This window comes from Delphinapterus leucas, unplaced genomic scaffold (assembly GCF_059928025.1).
Source record: "Delphinapterus leucas isolate spDelLeu-1000000601 "Yukka" unplaced genomic scaffold, BTC_Dleu_Yukka2 spDelLeu_asBTCV2_sq78, whole genome shotgun sequence".
Classification (NCBI taxonomy): Eukaryota; Metazoa; Chordata; class Mammalia; order Artiodactyla; family Monodontidae; genus Delphinapterus; species Delphinapterus leucas.
This window is the reverse complement of record NW_028322287.1, coordinates 175,952-199,184: the sequence shown is the minus strand read 5'-3', so window position 1 is coordinate 199,184 and position 23,233 is coordinate 175,952. Positions and strand designations below refer to the sequence as shown.

Sequence of the window (23,233 nt, the reverse complement as noted above, 5' to 3'; positions counted from 1 at the left end):
AGCCCCTAATTGTCCTAGTGTATTTTCCTTTCAGGAATGGCCTCGCTAGTGTTAAGTGTCAATCTTGAGTAGATGTGAATATTTGGAGATGGGGATGTGAATGCAGGTGATTCGCCTTAAGGCAATGGGTCTCCTTGCAGCACCGGGTGGAATTTTCTAGCATTCACTGTGTGAGGACTCTGGCTGATGACCCGGGGGGTGCGGATTGGCAGCTGAAATTTTTGTCGAAGCTGAGTTTGTGTGCGCAGCGCACGGTGAGGCCCAACAAACCGAATCGTGGTTGTCTGGAGGGGAGAAATGTGGACTGCAGGGCCCGGCAAGGAGAATGGGACAGCTGGCGCTCAAGGACCCGAACTCTCCCCGATGGTTTTTGGGGAAGAGTTTGTATGGGCACAATTTGGGCTGAGGGCTTCCTCTGATAGGTTGTTGCAGGGGGAACGTGGTGGTGTTCAGGGATCTCAGTCATCAGCCATCTGGTTCCAGCCAGTCTGGGGTCCACGTGCTTTTGCTCAGCCTGAAGTTACCTCCTCCACCTGGGTATGGGGCTCTGGTTCCTGTAGAAGAACTCAGAGATTCGGATCAAATTATTACACACATCCCCCCGGAGGAACCAGAACCAGGCCCCTTCCTGCACTATTGTTTGACTGCCTTTCCTTTGTTTCCTGTATTCCCTCACTCCCTAATTAGTAACTGTTTGCCCTTTGGAACTCAGAAAAGGTCTGGGAGGCTGAAGCCTTTTTCCTGCAAACAAGAAACGGGGCACACGGCAAGGCTTTTGTGCCCAAGAGCACCCCACAGGGTCCTGCTCTGTTTCCAAATGGCCCGGGCCTGGTTTATGGACTTAAAGAATGTGACTGGAAGGGGGTGACAGTGATGTGAGGATACATGGGTGTTTGTTTCCTTTTCGGTTGTGTTTTGACTGAATCAAAATCATATTTAATAAACGACACAGTGAATTGCTGACTAGGTATGGGGAACTTCACGTATGTTCCCTTGTGTAATTCTTAGATGAGCCCTTTAAGGTTGATTGCTAACCCCGTTTTACAGATGAAGATAATAAAGCTGAGTGGTGAAATAATTTCTCCAAGGGTCCACAGCTGGGATCTGAACTAAGTTGGGATTTGAACACAGGTTTCTTTGGTTCCCATGACCGTGTTATTTCTACTATGCTGCATGTCCCCTTAAGGAGACTTACTAATAACTGGGAGAAAGGGAGAGGGTAAAGGTAACCGTTACTGAATGCCTGCTGTGTGCTAGGCCCTATGCTAAGTGCTTTACCTTTGTCTCCAGGCCGCCTGGGGTCAGGGAGTGTGGGTGGAGGATTGGTACTCTTATGACCTTGGTTTCCCAAAAGACAGTACTGAGGCTTAGAGGTGTTAAGTGCCTTTCCTGATAAATGGTGGAGCTGGAATCACAAGACAGAGTCTGGAGCCTCCATGGGCTCACAGTGAGCAAACTGGATGTGGAAGGGGTCTTCATGGTCTGAGAATCCACTGTCGAAATAATGAACTTACCAGCATGGGTAGCAGCTGTTTTCAGTGGATTAGCAAATACTTGCAGAGCGTTGATTTTTGTGTAAGAGTGTGGCTCTGAAACGCTCTTCAGAGATACCGGGAAGTGTAGGACGTACCCTGTTCTAGAGGAGATGACTGGTTATTAGTGTTACCGCACCCAAAAGGGGATGGGCATTTCAGGCCTGGGAAAATTTCCCAGAGCAGATGTCGTCGGTGTTATGGAGGGTAAGTTGAATGTATTGGGGGGCAGGGAAGACCTGAAGACAAGAGGGAGAAAAAGTAGATTCAGTAGAGCCTCAAGGCCAGGGTTGGATCTTAGAGATGGTGGCACCTGACCCACCTTATTGATGTGGAGAGGCCTGGCCTGCGGGTTGCTTCCCAAGGCTCACCTGGCAGGTGGTCGGGAATGGATTGGGAGGTGGAGGGATGAGGCTAGAGAAAGGTCCCCCAGGTTACAAAGCTGTTGTGAGCTACTGGGCAGGAAAGGGTTAATGCTGGACCTCTCCTTGGAGGTAGTGATTCCATTGGCTGTGGTCCTTAAGCAAAGGTGAGTAATGCCAAGAAGAGAGGCAGAAGTCGGCCTTACTCATGTGATGGAGTTGGGAGTTCAGAGATGACTTTCATAGGCTCTAAGAGAGGAACATGTTAGTTTATCATCACCTTCCCCCAACCGAGGATGAATTGATTTGCATTTTTCTTAGAAAACTCTCCTCCTCGATTTCTTGTCTTAGCTTTACGAAGTTCCCATCCATTACTGTGGTGACAGAGCCCCAGGTCTGACCTGTGTGCTGATTTGAGTCTGGGACTGTCAAGGGGTTACTGTAATTACCTAAAGGAGTTCGCACTGGAGGTGGCATTCAATTGTCAGTCTACCACTTTATAGACGAGTATCGGCAGCCATGATGTCTGGCGTATCTTGGGCGTGGAGTTCAATCTTAAGGGCCTGGTGCATAGACAGCAGTGGGGAGGGAGGAAGGAGGAAGGAGAAAGCAGTGAAGAATGGAGAGAGAGAAGAAATGCCTCCTGTAGGGCACTTGCAGGTTGGAACAGTCGAAGGTCAGATCAGTGACCTTGCCTCTTTATCACTCTGTGTGTCCCACCCAGGGCTGTTCTAATCCAACAGTAACCAACACTGTATTTTAGGATCTTCCCCCAAAGTGGAGCTATACGCAGAGTTTCTCAAGTTTTTTAATTCCTGGAAGTTTGTTTTTTTAAAGGAATTTTGCCTTTTTGTTTTTTAATTTTATGTACGTATGTATGTATGGCTGTGTTGGGTCTTCGTTTCTGTGCAAGGGCTTTCTCTAGTTGTGGCGAGCGGGGGCCCCTCTTCATCGTAGTGTGCGGGCCTCTCACTATCACGGCCTCTCCCGTTGCGGAGCACAGGCTCTAGATGCGGAGGCTCAGTAATTGGGGCTCACGGGGCTAGTTGCTCTGCGGCATGTGGGATCCTCCCAGACCAGGGCTCGAACCCGTGTCCCCTGCATTGGCAGGCAGATTCTCAAGCACTGCGCCACCAGGGAAGCCCTCTGGAAGTCTTTTAAGTAACTCCTTCCAGGTCAGATGGCACTGAGGGGGCTGAGGCTCTCTTTTCTAGCCTACTGTCAGACTGTCATTGTCACCGAAAGCCTGTCTGGTTGCTGATTCTCCGGCTTTTAATGAAGCAATTGAGAGTGATGGGTGGGAAATACCAGTCTGATTGAAAGGTGATTTTCTTGCATTGATTTACTTAATAATTAGAAACAAGAGACCAAACGTGGGGACCTTGTCTCGCCCAGGAAGCATAGCGGAGAGGGCTTTGGTGAGGAAGAGCCTAGGGATGCCCCTGTGTGGGTGGCCATGCGTGTGTCTGTGTGATTGTTCCTGGTGAATCCCGACCTGTGGTTCCATAGGGTGGTTATTCCCGAATGGAAGGCCTTATTACGATGATTGTTTCTTAGCACCTCTAGTTTCTGACACTTTGTATGAGGTCGGTCTGCTCGCTTTATAAGTTTATCCAGTGACCTAACTTCTCAAGGAGTGTTATTCCTAAAAGATGACATCTGAGGACATGTAGGTATGGCCTCAGTTAGCCTAGTGAAGCCCTTAATTAATTCTGTGAAGAGGCTGTGTCCTTCTGTACAGTGTCAGAAGGATTTTAGATGAAAAGATGCTGTCCTGAAATATCTCTACCCCTGTGCTGTCCGGTAGAGCTTTCTGCCACGATGGAGATGTTCTGTATCTCTGCTGTCCAACATGGTAGCCACTAGCCACATGAAGCTGTGGAGTACTTGAAATGTGCCTAGTGTGTCTGAGGAACTGAGTTTTTTATTTTATTGTAACTTAAATAGCCACATGTAGCAAGTGGCTACTCCTATATTGATGATGCTCTAGACAATGGTCAGAGATGACCGATGGCCGTGTTTAAAACTTAGATATAGGTCTTATTTGGGCAGGCTTGTTTGTGAGGGGAGATGTAAGATACAGGGTACTCTAGTGGACATTAGAAAGTCTAAGAGATAGCATAGAATTGTGGAATTTTATTTAAATGTTGGACTTCAAAAATCTAAAAAAAATGATACACATGAACTTAGTTACAAAACAGAAGCACTCACAGACTTAGAGAATGAACTTATGGTTACCAGGGGAAAAGGGTGGGTGGGGGGAGAGGGATAGACTAGGAGTTTGGGATTGACATGTACACACTGCTATATTTAAAATGGATAACCAACAAGGACCCACTGTATAGCACAGGGAACTCCGCTCAATATTCTATAATAATCTAAATGGGAAAAGAACTTGAAAAAGCATGGATACTTGTATGGGTATAACTTGCTGTACACCTGTAACTAACACATCATTGTTAATCAACTATACTCCAGTATAAAAGAAAAAATGTTGGACTTCAAAGAAGACTTGGGTCATTGGAGCTGGGGTAGGCAGGGAAGTTTCTTAGAGGAGAATGGCATGCCCATAGCTTTCAGGTTTTCTGGAATAATTTCCACACAGCCGTAAACGTTCTCTTCACTCATGCGCCCAGGGAAGCAGTATGGTATGGAAGACTCCGGGCTTAGGAGCCTGACAGATCTCTGTGAAGATGGGGTTCACTTATGCAAGATATTTAGGCTTCTAAGCCTCCGTTTCTTGATCCGTAAAATGTGTGTGATAGTACCTCCAAGAGCTCTTGTTAGGTTGGATAACTTACACAGAGTTCCTAGTGTCTTGGAACATAGCGGGTTCTCAATGAATGTAGGTGTTATTATTGGAAATACGATTAGCATATATACACAAAGGTCCCTGACTGTTGAAAAGTGCGTGATGTGATTGAGTTTATACTCCTTTTCTTTATATCCTTTGATGAAGGAGATCTGTCTCTTCACACGTTGAGCTGGGAGTCCAGAGACTGTCACTGAGAGAGTGGGGAGAAGGCAAGGAGGCTGTGAAGAGGGTAAGTAGTACACAGAGGGACCCTTGCCAAACTGAGAACTCTAGTGTGATAAATAAACCCGTCGCTGCAGTCACTGGTAAGGGCACAAGTTTATCAGCGTGTCTTGCAATCTTCAGAGTTCCAACTTTCATTCTCCTCCCCTCCCAGCAGAGTATTAACTGGAGTGTACAGCTTAAACACTCTCTGGGGTTCTGGGCATTTATTTGCATGGCACCTTGGACCCCCTCCTGGAGATGATTCCATTATCATTTCCTTATCTGGCTTCTCTGTTTACTTCAACACTTGAGGTTGATTTAGTATCTTACAAGAACCAAACATTGTCTTCCAGACATCATTAATCTTGCCTTTCTTACCTGGCCTAAGTGTGAAATTAATCAAAAAGGAAAGGGAAATTAATAATACGGTTGGTAGTCACAATTCATCAGGATACCTCACAGCGGGTATGAAATTAACTTCGAATTAACACACGCTTCAACAAATTAAAGGTATAGAGAAGGGTTATTTATTATTTAGGAAATGCCCCTTAATGCTTCCCACTTTGATAATTAGTTAGATGATGGGTGGTGTCTGGTGATAAGACCCATTCTGTATTGTGAGGTCGCCTTGAGACCCACGGAAGGCATCAAATCAACGTTCTTTTTTCATGTTTCACTTAGATAAATGAGACCAAGCCAGATGGTTAATGCATACTTGTTTCCTGTGCGTTGAAAAGGTTTGCGCAAACACTTGCAGTTTTGATCTCTATTTGCAATAAACTAAATTTGATCCCGGGTTCTGTGTTTCCTTGTTATGACATGCAGTATGATCAGTTTCAAAGGATACATTATTATGCACACATTGTGGGAAAGAATGGAGCATTATAATTATAACTCTCTGTTACAGCTTTCGCTGAGGTTGATCAAGGACAGGCTTTTGTTACTGAATTGTTCCTGTAATTACATCAGAACTAACAGGCATCAGTCACCTTCCATTCCGGGCGGGAGAGAAGGAGCCTTACTTATTTAAGTGATCCCGTAAGGTGCTGAGTGAATCATCCTCAACCTCAACCATCATAAGGCCTTAAAAATAGAAAGGAGCGGTTGACACCATCCTATAGCAGGTTTGTAAGGAACAGAAGAGTGCCAGATAGTTTTTAAGGAGAAGAGCTGCCTGAAGTGATGTCCCAGGCCACATGTGAATAGCCTATTGGCAGCAGTTCTCAGACTTGAGACTACATCCCAGACTCCTGCGGGGGGCGGGGCTTGTTCAGATAGATGGCGGGACCCCAACCGAGTTTCTGATTGGTAGGCGCGTGGTGGGGTCTGAGATTTTTGCATTCCCAACTTGCCCAGGTGATGATGATGTTGCTGCTTCCAGGGCTGTACGTTGAGAGCCATTAGGCTAGGGGAGAGAAACAGGTGTAACTCGGATGGTTCCAAAACCAGAATTTTAAGATTAATTCCCTGGTGGCTGTTAAAAATAATTTTGATGAAAATACTGAGCTTTGTTTGGGGTTATGTGCCAGTTTTGTAAAGGGGATCTGCTCTTTGTGACGTCAGTGAATGTTAAAAATAGTTGCAAACCTTAGTAAGTGGTCTCCTGGCCCGTGTCTTGGTAAAATCTTGGGTAAACTTGTTTGGCTACAAGTATTCTCTCTGTAATCCAAGTTAGTGATGAATTCGGAAGTCGTAAGGAATGCATATTTTTTTCTTATTTGTAAATCGAGCACTTTACCTAGGGACTGTCTGTAGAATGGTCATGTTAGGTAAGGGTATTCCAGGGCCCAAGGCACTAAATCGTTGTTAATTGTCAGACCTGCCTGACAAAATAGGTGTTAGCAAAATCAAAATGTAATGCATCGGGCACCACCAGGCTGTGGTTCCAGGCTTCTGACCGGTTCTAGAACTGCCCTTTTATTATCCTCTTATAGGAGTAACAACCACAGTAATAATAATTGCTAACATTTGTAGAGGGTTCGCTGCCTCTCTGATGTGGCAGCTGTGCTTTTTGGGCGTAGTAGTTTGTGAATCCCCCCATCCTTTCTGACTGAGGCGCTGTGGTTATCTCTCCTTCAGACACAAGGAGACAGAGGCTTGGAGAGGCACTGGCTTTGTGAGGTTGGGCCTCTGCATTTGAGTCCAGGCGGTGTGAGCCATGTGAGGCAAATTTAGATTGGAGTCTATTTTGGGAAGCTCTCAGTGGAACCTTGATGAAAGAGCTCACCGAAATGGAAAGATGCTAGCAAGTTTGAAATGGGATGAAACCAAACGTATCAGGTCAAAATTGTAGAAGTTCTGATGTCAAGGACCACTCTAGATCTTTGTAACTGGGCAAAATTTTGCTATGCGGTAAATTTAGCTGCTCTGCCCAACCTAAGGTGAAAGCCATATATGAAGCCACTCTTGTAATTATGGGCCTTTTTTTCTCTGTGACTATCTGATGTTCCTTACGGAAGACTGAATGACTTAAATCTTATAATGATAGGGAAGTATACTCAATATTTTGTACTAACCTTTAAGGGAAGAGAATCTGAAGAAGAAAAAACTATATATATAACATATAGAAATATATATTAAATTGAATCGTGCTGTACAACTGAAACTAACACGATATTGTAAAATCAATTATACTTCAGTTAAAAAAATAAAAAGAATTAAAGGAAAAAATTTAAAAATGCTTATAACGATGGTCATGATTTGTTTCTAATGTGTAAGCGCTCAGTGGCCTTATCGTTGGAAGTCTTTTTTCTAGACATGAAGATATTATAAGCAGAGCCATAAACTCCCTTCAACTATTTGCTCACATGAATCAATGTCGGGACAGCTTTGGTGTTCACAATGAGCCACCTTTGCTTAGGCTGTGGAAAAGAAGAGAGGGAAAGCCTGCTTTGAGTTGTATCCCCGGTCACATAAAGATTCTGAGATTCTCTATTTGGAGAGACATTGTCCATAGGGAATAAGAGGATGGAACACTTGGGTGTAAAATTGAAAAGGGATCAACCCGACAGATGAAGGTGCTGAAGGGCATTAGGGACAAAGAGGTGTGAGACCCACCGGCCTGGAATTGGCCTCCATTATCCTGTGTCGTCAGATGCCGCGTAGGTGCTGCAGAGGTGGTCCTTGAACAAGCTGGGTTTACCATGGCTCACTTTTAGAGATGCTTTGAATGGGGAAGGGGCGATAGGCAAGATACGCAGATGCAGACTTCTGATAGAATGCCGCTTTAGAGGGCAGAGCTCATCAAATAGGTTGTTTTGTTTGTGGGTCATTTATAATATATTTTATCCAAAATATAAAATGAAAGGGGTATAGGTTGGTTGAAAATGGGATTCCAATTTTTCCTAGCTACTCTCTATCTCCAGTGATTGCTACCTTATTCTTTCTAGATTGAATTGCATTCCCATGATCTCTATTTACAAGTGCTTTCACAAGTTTAGGTATAATTAAGGGAGGAAAATCAAAGCATAAGCCCAAGAAGAGATTGAGGGAGCCTATTATTAATACCTAGAAAAGATACTTTGGGTAAAATCTTGATGAAAGCTGTGGAGTGGTGCTGGTTTTGAAAATTAGGAAGGAGAAAGGACTTCCTTCAACATTTTCTTTATCTATAGACGCAACTAGAAATGGCTATAAACTTTAATCTTATATACCTGGCTCTGCAGGAAATGATATTTAAGATTAGTTGAACATTAAAGCTTTGCTGAGGATAAAAGTGAATGGCCTTTGGGTTTCTTGGTGACCACGAATTTTGCTGATGTATAGAGCCAAGCGTAATGCAGTAGTTTGCGTATGACTCAGGGAATAGCTTGTCTGATTCTTAAAGTGAAGTCGAGATTGAGTTCTTAATTAGTCTGAGTATTATTAAAGAAAATCCAGATTTGAAAGCGTTGGGGGGAGGTAAAGGGTAATGAACTTTTCTCTTCCTTTTGGCACATCATGAACATTTTGACTTATGAATCATACCAGTGTCACTACTGGTATGATTCATTAAGTCACCACGGCCTGTGCACTTGATCGCAACATTCAAAGGCAAATTGCCAGGTAATACACCAAATTAGGTGTTTATGAAAACATACAGAAAAGAGTTAAGGCACTGAAAGTAAGTTGATATTATTTCAGTCGGAGGCACATGGGTGTTCATTTTGTTAGCTGACGCTACTACATGAGAATGTATCTTGGTGCTGCTTACAGGAGTTAGTAGCTTTTTCTGTATCATGATAACCCATTCCTTCACCTCAAAGCTATCTCAGAATGAAGCTGGTACAAAAGGGGCCCCCGCCAGTTGCTTCCAGCCTTCTACCCTTCCTTAGCAAGCATTTGAGGCCAGACTGTTTCATGGAGATGGTGGATTTGGAATAACAGCAGGTTGAATCTGCTCTTGTAAGTTGCCCCGGTGCACCAGCCCTCTGCTATTGTTCAGAGACTGTTGACACAGACAAAAATGTTAGTGCTGTGAAGGGTAGTTATATGCTGCAGACCATATAAAGAGAGAATCATCTTTGTATTAAAAAAACAAAACTCTTTCAGACATTTTCCAGCAGAATATGGTACATGTTCTTCCATGAGGGTCTTAAGTAAAAAGTAGACCAGTTGGCTAGTCTTAGAAGACTTCTGGGCAGTTAGTTTGAAGATGGGTCTGTTCAGCATCGTCTTTATTCTTTGCCTCTCCCTCCCTCTCCTTCCCTCCCTCCCTCCCTCTCCTTCCCTCCCTCCCTCCCTCTCCTTCCCTCCCTCCCTCCCTCTCCTTCCCTCCCTCTCTCTCCTTCCCTCCCTCCCTCTCCTTCCCTCCCTCCCTCTCCTTCCCTCCCTCTCTATTGAGCTCTCTTTCAGTTTTATAATTCTCTGCTGATAAATTCCATGAATATCAGAAACACACTGTAATGTATTTGTTAAAAGGACATGTTTTCCCCTTTTTGTTTTTCTGTAAAGGAGTTTTTTTTTTTTTTTTTTTAAAGAAGATGTCGTTGGTAGGAGTTTATTAGTTAATTAATTTATTTTTGCTGTGTTGGGTCTTCGTTTCTCTGCGAGGGCTTTCTCTAGTTGTGGCAAGCCCACTCTTGATCGCGGTGCGCGGGCCTCTCACTATTGCGGCCTCTCTTGTAGCGGAGCACAGGCTCCAGACGCGCAGGCTCAGTAGTTGTGGCTCACGGGCCTAGTTGCTCCGTGGCATGTGGGATCCTCCCAGACCAGGGCTTGAACCTGTGTCCCCTGCATTAGCAGGCAGATTCTCAACCACTGCGCCACCAGGGAAGCGCAGTAAAGGAGTTTTATAGAGGGAAAATATTAGTGATATCAGAAGCACACATAGTAGATATATTTCTAAAATGGCTTTTTACTGCTTTTCTGGTTTTATTCAAGGTGAAGCAGGTACAAGTAATCTGTTATATTTAAATGAACAGGCTTGTAATTCAACTGGCTTTATCTCTTATTGCAGACTCCTTGGTTTTTTGTCGTAGAGCTATGTATTTTTAAATCATGTGTATATACCTACTTGAGACTCTGTGTATAAATTAATGTAGTCTAGTCCGGAAAGCATTAGGATTGGTAAAAGCTTTGGTTTAATGCCTCCTGAGACTTGGAACAAAGAATGGTTTTGTGGAGATGCTCCATCTTTGCCAAATGTAGCCTTACTCCTGCTGAACTAATAATGGATGGATTTGGATCCTAACAAGTGAGATAATGTAATTTTTTAGATAAATGCCTCTGGGTGTTGAAGTGATAGGGAATGCTCACCTAGCTATTTTTCGGTATTTATCTTAAAAGTCATTCGGGTTCCGAAATGTGAGAGGCCTAGTTCGCAGAAGCTCTTTGTCAGCCTGTCTGTTTGCAATGGATCAGGTTCTTAAAGGGGAGAAACTTAAAAATGTCTTTGTTCTTGTGATTGCAGGAGTGATTACTTCTCTGTCGTAGACATTGGAGGCGGATCCATCAGGCCATGTAAGTACCATAGTAAGCACATATTTACCTGGCTAAGCACAGACCTGGGATATTTGCCCTTAGCGGGAGAGGACCGAGGATTTGAGTCAGACGTTAGCATTTGGAACCATCAAAATGCACCACAGCCCCAAAGGGCCAGGGGGTTGCCCTTCTAGCGCAACTCAATCCCAAGGAGACGTACGTCTCTGGCTATCTGGTTGAAACCTGGTGGAATTTATCTTTTGGGTTAGCTGGGCAAGAATGTTTTATCTGCCTCGAATTAGTGAAGTGACTGGAGCAGAAGGTCATTTATTACTTAGTCATTATCAAACGTAAATGTATTGGGCTGGATTATGGCCTGATACTCTTAGGTGGAAGGGCTGGCCCCTTCAGACACAGAGGATCATGGTGTGAACATAAATAAGCAAAGCCAATGAAGTGGAGAGTGTGACTCAGAATGACTGCATAATCTCTGAACTGTGTCTGTATCAAGGAATTGTTCACGGAGTACATTTTCCTAAGCCCCCAGTTATGAACATATTTTACGGAGGAAGCACTTTGCTGAGTGCTTCCTTGTTCTAACTGTGTGAATAGTCCCGAGTGCTTAAAACCACTGTCTAAGCTACCTTTGAGAGTCACCTTGGTAAATCAGACATTCAGCTTGGGAGCAGAATTTTTGGATTTTACAGGCTAATAGGATTTGGGTGTCAAGGTTATGGGACCAGCAGAATGAAACGTGAAACATTCATAATTCTTGTTTCTCTTATGTGTGTGGATCTTTGAACAACCTTTGTCCCTAACAACATCACAGGAAAAGCCATTCCAGCAACTGACAAGCAGATGAATGTCTGATGTGAATAAAAGCCTTAGTTAGAACTCAAATTATGTGACCATGTGACTTTTATCAGAGGCTTCTCTCTAGCTGTCACCTTGAAAATTTGGCCCGCTGGGAGAAACCAGAGAAACAAGAAGTGTCTCTGTCAGAACCTCAAAGAGATTTTGCGTGTCTAAAGACATAGGGTTTTGTCTAAGAACAAGCATATTTAATCCCTCTTACACATCCCCCTACCTCCACATCACACACATGACTGAAAGGGAGTGGTTTTCAGTTCAGGGACCAGACAAGTAAACCATCTATCTTCAAGGGTCTGTTTTGAAACTAGTGAAGTGCCGACAGATAAGGAAGTCCGTTCACTGCCCTCCCAAGAGGTGCCAGGCATGGCAGCTGGGGCTGTAGCATGCTGGCATCGTGAAGAATAGGAGCTGGCTCTGCGGTCCCTGATACCCAGGTGCAATGGCTTATGCTCTGGGAAGGATGTGCATCTTTCTGCCTCTCCTCTGCTGTGATTTTCTTTTTCTTTTTTTCCTGCACTGTGTGGGGTTGACAGTCTTTGTGGAGCACGCAGACGTGTTGGCATCATGTGGCACTCCTGGGCTGTGTCTACCTGCCACCAGATATGGTGTCACCTTCCCCCTTCAGCGCGCCAATACCTAGCTGCCTTTGGAAGGGCCTCTTGGCTCCTTTCAAAATAACTACTGAAAGAGCAGCTGTCTGTCAGCCTCCTCCAGAACCATGGAATTGGGCTGCTGTCAACCTGTTGGAGGAGTTCCCAACGCAGCAGACTGGCTGTCACTGACATTTATAACTTGAAAGCCATATCACAGATGAGTTTGCGTGTCTTACCATCTTTTAAATTAGCCTTCAGATTATAAAGCACACTCTCCACACTTTGACAACGCCCAGGACTTTGGAGGTGGTTGGGTCTTCCTGAAGGTGTGGAGAAGCAGTCACCCTTCTCCCCTGGCCATTTTGTAAAACTGTCTTTCTTCTGATTCAACGGGAAAGAAGTTGTCCCAGCTTTAGGCTTGGGTTTATGTGTAACCCTGAGTCGGTTTAGATCAGGGAAATGACTGGCTTCTGGAAACAAATGACTCTAACTCTGCTACAGAGTCTGTGGTAAGAAAGGGTGTTGCTGGGAAATGGGTGTCAGAAAATGTTTCTCACATAGGTTGGTAGATCTGTACCTGGTTTTTTATGCCTTAGTTTCTCAAAGAACCATCTCTGAGTTTCATTTCTGGAGACCTGACCGGAAGAGAAGGATGCAGTGTTGATAAAAATGGAAGTTAAAACCATAGCCACCCCAGCAGATCTCGTGAACACACACTGCCAGAGGAGAAGGCTAAGGCGCAGGAGGGCAGCAGAAGGCGTGTTCCTCACTGTGGGTCTGTCTAGACTGTACATTCCTTGAGCACGAGGGTTGGCCTTATTCCTTTTCACACCACCAGTGGCGAGTACACAACCTGGCATGTGGCAGCAGGATGAGCCGAGCCAATGAGTGTCAAAAAGAAACAGGTGTTACAGGCAGGAAAAATTTGGTTTCATTTTCTTTTTATCCTGCTCATGCAGGCGTTGAAATACAGTCATCAACAAATCCAGATGATGGAGTTTTCAAGTTCATGGCGTTCTCCTGTTGGCATCAAAGATGAGTAATCTTGGAAGAGGTGTAACACAAGTGGGGGCTTAGATGGCAAGTCTTGGATGCAATTAAGATGAAACAGCCTTCACTGTCCGTGCTCAGATTTCTTTCTGTGGTTCCCAGGCTGTTAGTCACGTCTTGGGAAATGTCAGTGCCTGACCTTGGCTGTGTGCTGTGTAGCCGCGTCCACTGCATGGCCTGCCTGGAGTGGGGCAGGGACAGGCTCCTGATGGTGGCCACAGGATTTGGGAAGAGAGTCAGCTGAGGATGGTTGTCACCTTCCCGGCCCTTTGCCTGTGGTGCACATTGGATCTCCATCTCGGCCCTCCTTCTCCAAGCCCAAGAGTTGCCTGCAGTCTGTCTAGACAGCTGCCGCCCAGTGATAGCTGGGCATGTTGGATTAACCTCGATGCCCTATTTGCCCCAGGGAAAGGTGGGGTGCAGGGCAGAGGTCAGGGCTGGGGCTGCCCCTTGTCACCAGGCCAGACGTGGAACAGCAGAGCAGTTGTCTTCCCAAGGCATGCCTGGTTTGGACTGGATCTAATCAGATTTCCCGGTTTGTGGCAAGACGTTTCAAAACAGCGTCATGTGTCTGTTCCCTGGTGATACTTGAAAAAAAGTACTGAAAAATGTTTAAATATTTCAAATACCCAGACAAGTGCAGAGACTTACTGGAGTACTTGCTCATTTACATCCCCCTCGAGTCCCTGACTTTCTGAACTCGCGGATGACACGTCTTAGTAACTGTGAAAGGTGCCGATGTTGGCGTCTGTTAAAATTACCATACTTCTGTCCCTGGAAAGTCTAAAACACGTGGCCTGCCTGGAACGCTCCGGGGATGGTTGGTGCTGCCTGGCTCCGCCCTTTCCTATGGTCTCGTTCGTTACGTCACTGTCCCGTCATTGTCGTCTAGACGGTTTCTCTTCATTCATTTTCAAGGAGGTGTATGTGTTTAAATCCTTCTCCCCAAGTCCTCCTCCTTCACTAGTTCAGGGCTCCCTTGTAATGGGCAGTTCAGTGGGTCCCGCTGGACAGAGCTAATGCCGTCTCCACGTCCCCTTCCCATAATACACTTCATCATACCTGATGCCGCACACGTGACTCACTCTGTCAGTAACCTCTCCTTTCTCCCCAAGCCGGCGTGGCATCTCTCCACGTATGTTGACCTCCCTGGAGGAGACAGGCGAAGGTTCCTTTACTTTGCGTCTCAGGCTTAGGTGATGGATAGAGAGCATCTGTTGGGTAGGCTGAGGCTCTCCCTCGGGTTAATTAACGCGGGTAAGGGCCACGGACGGTTTTTTCCTTCTTTTACCGTGATGGCTTTCTGGGACCGGAGTCCTGTGTTATTTAGGATGTGTGGATGGATGACTGATTACTTTTAACTCTTCCTTTTGGTCTGAGCTCAGGATGGCTCACAGGAGTCAGTGCCCACTGCGCATGCATTGGAGGGGCTACCGGAAAGTTTACCACCATCCATTTAAAGGGAGATGCCTGCTGGAAAAGAAGGGTGAAAGGTAGAGGAGAGCCTGGGTGAGGGTGAGTCAGGAAGGACTGGGGAAGGGGGTGTGGTGGCCATGGCAATTTGGTTGAAGAGTTTGGGGACCCTGGGTGCCTGCAGAAATGGAACCGTTTTTTTTTTGTTTTTTTTTTTGCGGTACGCAGGCCTCTCACTGTTGTGACCTCTCCCATTGCGGAGCACAGGCTCCGGATGCGCAGGCTCAGCGGCCATGGCTCACGGGCACAGGCGCTCCGCGGCATGTGGGATCCTCCCGGACCGGGGCACGAACCTGTGTCCCCTGCATCGGCAGGCGGACTCTCAACCACTGTGCCACCAGGGAAGCCTGGAACCGTTTTTTAAAACTCTAAATCATCATGGTCTGGTACCATAAAAATAAATTGCTAGGAAAAGTGAGATTAAAGAAAGAAGAAAGTGCCCCCCTGCGCACATGGCGCTGCGAGTGGCACGGAGCGTGCGGGCCGCGGTCTGCAGCCTGCGCGCCGTCTCTGCGCCCAACGTGCCCTGCCCGCCGCGGCCCTGGGGACTGCGGGCGGGCGCCGTCCGGGCGCTGCGCACCGGACCCGCTCTGCTGTCGGGTCGTAAATTCACAGACAAACATGAATGGGTAACAGCAGAAAACGGTGTTGGAACAGTGGGAATCAGTAATTTTGCACAGGAAGCTTTGGGAGATGTTGTTTACTGTAGTCTGCCTGAAGTTGGGACAAAATTGAACAAACGAGGAATTTGGTGTTTTGGAAAGTGTGAAAGCTGCTAGTGAACTCTATTCTCCTCTATCAGGAGAATTAACTGAAATTAATGAAGCTCTGGCAGAAAATCCAGGACTTGTCAACAAATCTTGCTATGAAGATGGTTGGCTGATCAAGATGACACTCAGTAACCCTTCAGAACTAGATGAACTAATGAGTGAAGAATCATATGAGAAATACGTAAAATCTATTGAGGAGTGAAAATGGAACCCCTAAATAAACTAGTTTGAAACAATCTAAAAAAAAAAAAAGAAGTATAAAATACTAGCCTTCAATTTTATTATGAGATTCAAAGACATAGAGTTACCTTGTCCACTGACTGTAAAAGTTAAAAGGACACTTACCCTCAGTTTTGGTACTTAGCTCTTCAAAGACCAGAAACACTTGGTGGACTGGCCCCCCTCTGTGGATGCTCCCACCCGCTTTGAGTAGTAGCACTGACCTGGGAGATGGGGGTGTCAGCTCTGTTTCTGCTGGAGGGCCCACCCTGACCTCTCTGAATCCTGGTTTTTATGCTACAAAGTGAAAGTGTTATTGGTCTGCAGGGCACTGTTCTCCCCGACAGGAGATGAGGAACCAGGAACAGTGCCCATTTCTGTGTTCCTCACCCAAATGGTGATCTCTCTTTATAAAGATCCATCTGGAAGGGACCTGCTGGGGGTTATTTCATATACGCCTTTGGCCACCTTGACCAGATGTCTGCCCAGCTCATTTGAAAGGCACACGTCCTGCGTTTGTGACCTTCTGTAACAGAAGGACCTCTGTGTGTGTGTGTGTGTGTGTGTGTCTGTACGTATAGTCATACCCAGTGCAAGTTTCTTTTTCCTAGTTCATAGTTTTAGGCTGGTGGAGGTGGGGAAATTACCCCTTTTAAGAAGTCATTTAGCATAATAAATGCTGGAGAGGGTTTGGAGAAAAGGTAACTTTCTTGCACTGTTGGCAGGAATGTAATTTGATACAGCCACTATGGAGAATAGTATGGAGGTTCCTTAAAAAACTAAAAATAGTTACCGAGTGATCCAGCAATCCCACTCTTGGGCATATATCTGGAAAAAGTAGAATTTGAAAAGATATATGCACCCCAGTGTTCATAGCAGCACTATTCACAATAGCCAAGACGTGAAGCAACCTAAATGTCCATCAGCAGATGAATGGATAAAGATGTGGTACATATATACAACAGAATATCACTCAGCCATAAAAAAGAATGAAATAATGTCATTTGTAGCAACATGGATGGACCTAGAGATTATCATACTAAGTGAAGTAAGTCAGACAAAGGCAAATATTATATCACTTCTATGTGGAATCTAAAAAATAGTACAAGGGGCTTCCCTGGTGGCGCAGTGGTTGAGAGTCTGCCTGCCGATGCAGGGGACACGGGTTCGTGCCCCGGTCCGGGAAGATCCCACATGCCCCAGAGCGGCTAGGCCCGTGAGCCATGGCCGCTGAGCCTGCGCATCCGGAGCCTGTGCTCCTCAACGGGAGAGGCCACAACAGTGAGAGGCCTGTGTACAGCAAAAAAAAAATAAACAATTAAAAAGAAGTAGTACAAATGAACTTATTTACGAAACAGACTTACAGACATAGGAAACAAACTTATGGTTACCAAAGGAGAGGGGTGAGAGATAAACTGGGAGTATGGGATTAACAGATACATACTACTATATATAAAATCACAGCAAGGATTTACTGTATAGCATGGGAAACAATATTCAATATCTTGTAATAACCTAAAATGGAAAAGAATCAGAGAAAAAGGAATATAGATATATACATATATATGTATAACTGAATCACTGCTGTACACCTGAAACTATTACAATATTTAAAATCAACTCTACTTCAATTAAAAAAAAAAAGTTATTTAGCGACCAAGGCTAAATAGGCGCTGGCTTCGTGAACCCCTGCCCTCCAGGATCACCCTGCGGTGGCGTTCATTCTACCCCCTGGAAGCGGGCACAGGCGCAGGTCCCCTGGCCTCACCTTGCTGGGACGCGTCATCCACCTGTGCGTCTAGGGAGGAGAAGGGAACAGGCATTCAGTGAGTAGCGAGCATTGCCCACAGGCCCCCTTTCTCCTGCTTCTGTGATTCACTTGTCAGAATCTTGTCCACTCTTGCATTCTTTTATCCACGTGAACTTGCTTACTTCTCTTTTACTCCTGTTCGTGATTATGGTCCGGCGTTGCATTTTTATGCCCTGAGTAAGAAACAATGGGAAGAGAAGATTGGAAATTGCCTCAGAATTAATGGACATTGATTATACTGGCCGCTCTCAGCAGCCATGACTAGTGCTGACCGTGAGAGGAAATTGACCACGTGCCATCGGCCGCATTTGGATTTTTTTTTTTTTTTAAATCAAGGTATGTGTGAGGGGAGAGTACTGCTTAGTCTTTTAAAAGTAAATAGCACTTAAGCAGAAGGAGCCGGTTGGAGCAGGGGCAGCCAGTAACCCTTGTTGAAAGGGGGAGGTAACGTACTTGATAAAAAGCTGAAGTAACGCTAATAGTTTTGTAAGTGCACTTTCTTCCGGCAGCAAACCAGAGAGTCTGAATGTGAGGTGAGATTGTGGGAAGGACAGGGGTGTGTGTGTGTGTGTGTGTGTGTGTGTGTGTGTGTATAGTGGAGCTGGTCTTGGCAGGAGGGTTGCAGGTTTAGCATCCTTCTGGAGCCACATGTGGTATCATGTCAGCCAGGATAACTGGACTAGGCATTGTGACCAGAGGACCTACTACAGAAAACTGGGTTTGTAGGTGACGGAAGAGGTGACATTGATGTACCAAAGAGCATGTGACAACCCAGAGATGTGCAGCCACCAGAAGAAATCCACCCCGAGGACTGCAGGGAGCATGGGAGTTGGAAGTGTTACCAGAAACGGGAAGTAGACCCTTTGGAAAGGGCTGCATCCCTGGAGGAGATGCTGGTGGGTGGATGGAAAGTGGATGAGAGACCCCGACATCTTCCCAGCGCCTGTCCTCCCAGCTGCTGCTGCTGTCTCCTGCAGGCCAGCCCTACCTGGAAGCCAGTTGGTGAGGGAGTTGGGGAAATGTAGTTTCCTACCATACGTTGCAAAAAGGACAAAGCATCCAGAGAATGTATGTGAGAGCAGAAAGGTAGATGGCTGGCCTGGGGAGTGTAACCTTTTGGTGGAGAGAAAGAAAGATAAATAGGTTAAGTGGAAGATTGCTTTAGGGAAGAAATTTCCTGAGTTTTGGTTTTTGATTTCTTTATTCTATGCCATACTCCCTTGCCTGTGGTTCTCTACCACCATCTAAGTTCTTTTTTCACAGTTTTGTTAAGCCTTTTACACCATGTGATATGTTATGGACATATTTGACTCCCCAATAATAACATCTGTGGAGTGCTTCCTGCACATGGGGAAGTTTTCAGTGCTTTATCTGTATCCAGTCATTGAATCATCAGAGCTACTTTGTGAGTCTGGTACAGTTGATCCTCATTATTTGCGGATTCTGTATGTGCAAATTTGCCTCCTTTTTACAACTTATTTGTATAACGCTCGAATCAGTAGTTGTAGCACTGTGCGACCCTTTGTAGACACACACAGAGTGGAGGAAAATTTGAGATACTGATGTGCATGTTCCCAGCTCAGATGGGACATACTCTGCCTTCTTGTTTCAGGTCTCCTACTATAATGAGGTGTCCTCTTCGTGGTCTCATTAGTGCAACTCTTGGCATTTTTGAGCTTTTTTTGGTTGGTGAGTTTGTTGTTTAAAATGGCCCGCAAGGGTAGTGTTGGAATTATATCTAGAGTTCCGAAGTGCTAGAAGGCTGTGCTGTGCCTTAGGGAGAAAACAGGTGTGTTAGATAAAGCTTCTTCAAGCATGAGTTATAGTCCTGTTGGCTGTGAGTTCAATATTGATGAATCAACCGCATATATTAAATAAGGTGTCTTAAAACGGAAGGACATAAAACATGGTTATGTATTTAAAAAAATAATTTATTTCTGATTTTTAAAAGATTTTAATAGGTGACAGCAAATTTTTAATGTATGTATGTATTTATTTATTTATTGGTCACGAGACACGTGGGATCTTCGTTCCCGACCAGGGACTGAACCCTTGCCCCCTGCAGTGGAAGCGCAGAGTCTTAACCACTGGACCGCCAGGGAAGTCCCCATGGTTACGTGTTGATCAGTGGACAAAAATGTTCTGACCAGAGGCTCACAGGAACCTAAGCCCGTATTCCCTTCCCCTAGGATCACTGGTTTAATATTTTCCAAGTCAGTGTTCACAGAGATGTTTGTAAAGTATCACTGCCGCAAATAATGGGCACCGACGGTGCCACTGTTATCCCCAGTTTGTAGGTGGAGACTCAAGCATGTAGAAGTCAAACAAGTTGCCCAGCGTCACCCAGTGGGATGAGAACCCAGGCAGTCTGGCTTCCCTGCCCTTCGCTCCTGTGCTCTACACTTTCACATTTCCTACTCTTTTCCACCTTCTGGATCTGCTGTTCATGCTGTTGGAACCAACCCTGGGGCTGTTTCCAGTGACAAAACTCCTATTGGTAAAGCCAGCAGTTACCCCTGGCTGAGACTGCTGATGTGTGTAATTCTGAAATAAAGGTAATAACATTTGACACCTGGATGAAAACCTTCACTTAGTTCCAATAGTTAGTTCTCAAGGCAGCTCTTAGAAGCACACATCACCCTCCATTTCATAAATAAAAGCTGGCATCTTGGGAGGTTGTGATTTGGTCAGAGCCCCAGGGTGAGAAAGTGGTAGAACAGAGACTCAGATCCAGGTTTCCTGTCCCCGAATCACCGGCTCTTTTTTTTTTGCAATATCCAGGCTGCCTCTCCCAAGGCTGTCTGGGGACACTATGCTTACCTTGCTGCTTGTTCTGATTTGCTGCTCCCACGCTGCTTTGATCTGGAGGAACCACAGCAAGTTAGAATCGTGTGTAAAAGAAGTGATTCGGGGGTGGAGGCATGTCCGGAAATATTTTCTTTACGGTGGTCATTTATGCCCGTGTTTATAGAATATCTCTCTTGGGCTAGAATGGCCTTTTGGGGAAGATGTTCGTTTTGTTTCCGTTCATTAGGTAAATATTTGAAAATAAAGGAAAAATAATTTGAGAGGGCTGCTGGCATTTTTTTCAGTGGCACACCCTCTCTTTGTGTATTTAATTAAATGTGTGTTTGAATAAGAAATGGATGCACTTGCTAAGAATGAAAAGGGAGCTCTAAAAATAAACCACGTCTCCCTTCCCCGGGGCAGCACTGGGCTTGATTTCCTGTGTTTCTTCAAGGTGTTCTAACCTCCACCCGAGGGCCTCTGAGCTGTTGGTGAAGGGCGACCTTTGTTACATCTTGGTCCAAGGGTATGGGAGTGTATGTCTGTGTATGCAGTGGAGAGAGCCCAGGCAGGCAGATTAACATCCTGTAACATACAGGACGGTCCCACAGCAAGGAATTAGCCCGCCCAAATAGCCAACGGTGCTGACGTTGAGAAACCCTGCTTTAACCCTCACTATAAACTGCAAGGGCTGTCTTAATGTGCGCAACACAAAAACTTTTGTGTCTGAACTTGGACGTTTATTTTGTGTCTTCAGAGGCCTTCTGTCTGCAGGGTTCTTTTGGCTGTGTGCAGCTGCCTCCCATGGGTGGAGCCATGGGAGCGGACCCCTGCAGGTGGGGCTGTCAGGCGGGGCAGCCTTTACAGAGGCTAAAACCCGTACAGCTGACTTCAGCCAGTCTGCGTTTTGATACCACCACGTGTGTGCAAATCCGAAAAAAGCCACTGATAAAATAGTTTCTGGGAAAAACTCTTTTGCTCCTCTAAATTCTGAATAGTTGCTGCTGTTAATAATTATATATACATATGTGTGAGTATACATTTATTTACACACATCAGATTAGCACACTTAAGAAAAAGTTTCCCTTTAATAAGCATCGTATTGCACATGGAAATTAACTTGGGCACCTCTGTTATACAGTTGGCCCTGATACACGTGGACCGAGTGATACACGTTGATTTGAGGGTTAAGTTCCTAGCAGTTCGGCCGTGTTGCAGCTGCTTTAGGAGTACTTCATGCCTTTCGTCCTTATGGTACAACATGTTCTTATGTTTAAATACGGCTTTGAAATAAACAGTGATAGCGCAGTTGAAGATGAACAAATGGAAATTGAGTTTCTTCACTTCTGTCACTGTGTGACCATTTGGAGTTTTTATTTATTTACTTATTTATTTGGCTGCCTGGGGTCTTCGTTGCTGCGCGCAGGCTTTCTCTAGTGGCGAGCAGGGGCTGCTCTTTGTTGCGGTGCGCGGGCTTCTCACTGCGGTGGCTTCTCTAGTTGCGGAGCGTGGGCTCTAGGCACGCGGGCTCAGTAGTTGTGGTGCACGGGCTTAGTTGCTCCGCGGCATGTGGGATTTTCCTGGAGCAGGGCTCAAACCCGTGTCCCCTGCACTGGCAGGCGGATTCTTAACCACTGCGCCACCAGGGAAGTCCCTGGAGTTTTTAATATGTGCTTAAAATTTGAAACAGTGAGAGAGTGAGAACTCCTAGGTGTCATATTGCTGGGTAAGTGCATATTTTAGTTCATGGAAGAAATGTTTTGCTGCATTTTAGAAGTCACTTTAAAATTGACCTTCTTGGGCTTCCCTGGTGGCGCAGTGGTTGAGAGTCCGCCTGCCGATGCAGGGGACACGGGTTTGTGCCCCGGTCCGGGAAGATCCCACATGCCGCGGAGCAGCTGGGCCCGTGAGCCATGGCCGCTGAGCCTGCGCATCCGGAGCCTGTGCTCCGCAACGGGAGAGGCCACAACAGTGAGAGGCCCGCGTACCGCAAAAAAAAAAAAAAATTGACCTTCTTTTTAAATGGCCATCATCAGAAAATCTACAAACAATAAATGCTGGAGAGGGTGTGGAGAAAAGGGAACCCTCTTGCACTGTTGGTGGGAATGTAAATTGATACAGCCACTATGGAGAACAGTATGGAGGTTCCTTAGAAAACTAAAAACAGAACTACCATATGATCCAGCAATTCCACTACTGGGCATATATCCTGAGAAAACCATAATTCAGAAAGAGTCATGTACCACCGTGTTCATTGCAGCTCTATTTACAGTAGCCAGGACATGGAAGCGACCTAAGTGTCCATCGACAGATGAATGGATAAAGAAGATGTGGTACATATACACAATGCAATATTACTCAGCCATAAAAAGAAACAAAATTGAGTTGTTTGTAGTGAGGTAGATGGACCTAGAGTCTGTCAAACAGAGTGAAGTAATTCAGAAAGAGAAAAACAAATACCGTATGCTAACACATATATATCATATATATGGAATCTCAAAAAACAAAGAAAAAAAAGGTTTTAATGAACCTAGGGGCGGGACAGGGATAAAGATACAGACGTAGAGAATGGATTTGAGGACACAGGGAGGGTAAGCTGGGATGAAGTGAGAGAGTAGCACTGACATATATACACTACCAAATGTAAAATAGATAGCTAGTGGGAAGCTGCCACATAGCACAGCGAGATCAGCTCATGCTTTGTGACCCCCTAGAGGGGTGGGATAGGGAGGGTGGGAGGGAGACGCAAGAGGGAGGGGATATGGGGATATATGTATACATATAGCTGATTCACTTTGTTATACAGCAGAAACTAACACACCATTGTAAAGCAGCTATACTCCA

At 45.4% G+C, this 23,233-nt stretch overlaps 1 protein-coding gene and 1 pseudogene across 2 annotated transcripts in view; both read left to right on the top strand.

Moving 5' to 3' along the window:
- The window catches only part of LOC149743804 (alpha-1,6-mannosylglycoprotein 6-beta-N-acetylglucosaminyltransferase A), a 239,955-nt gene that overhangs the window by 41,953 nt on the left and 174,769 nt on the right, over positions 1–23,233 (top strand). For both annotated transcript variants that reach the window (XM_089906141.1, XM_089906140.1), the window contains exon 2: positions 10,804–10,853. The gene's annotated coding sequence lies outside the window, so the exon portion shown is untranslated. The remainder of the gene's footprint in view (positions 1–10,803; positions 10,854–23,233) is intronic.
- Positions 10,862–22,361, top strand: LOC111172699 (glycine cleavage system H protein, mitochondrial pseudogene; annotated as a pseudogene).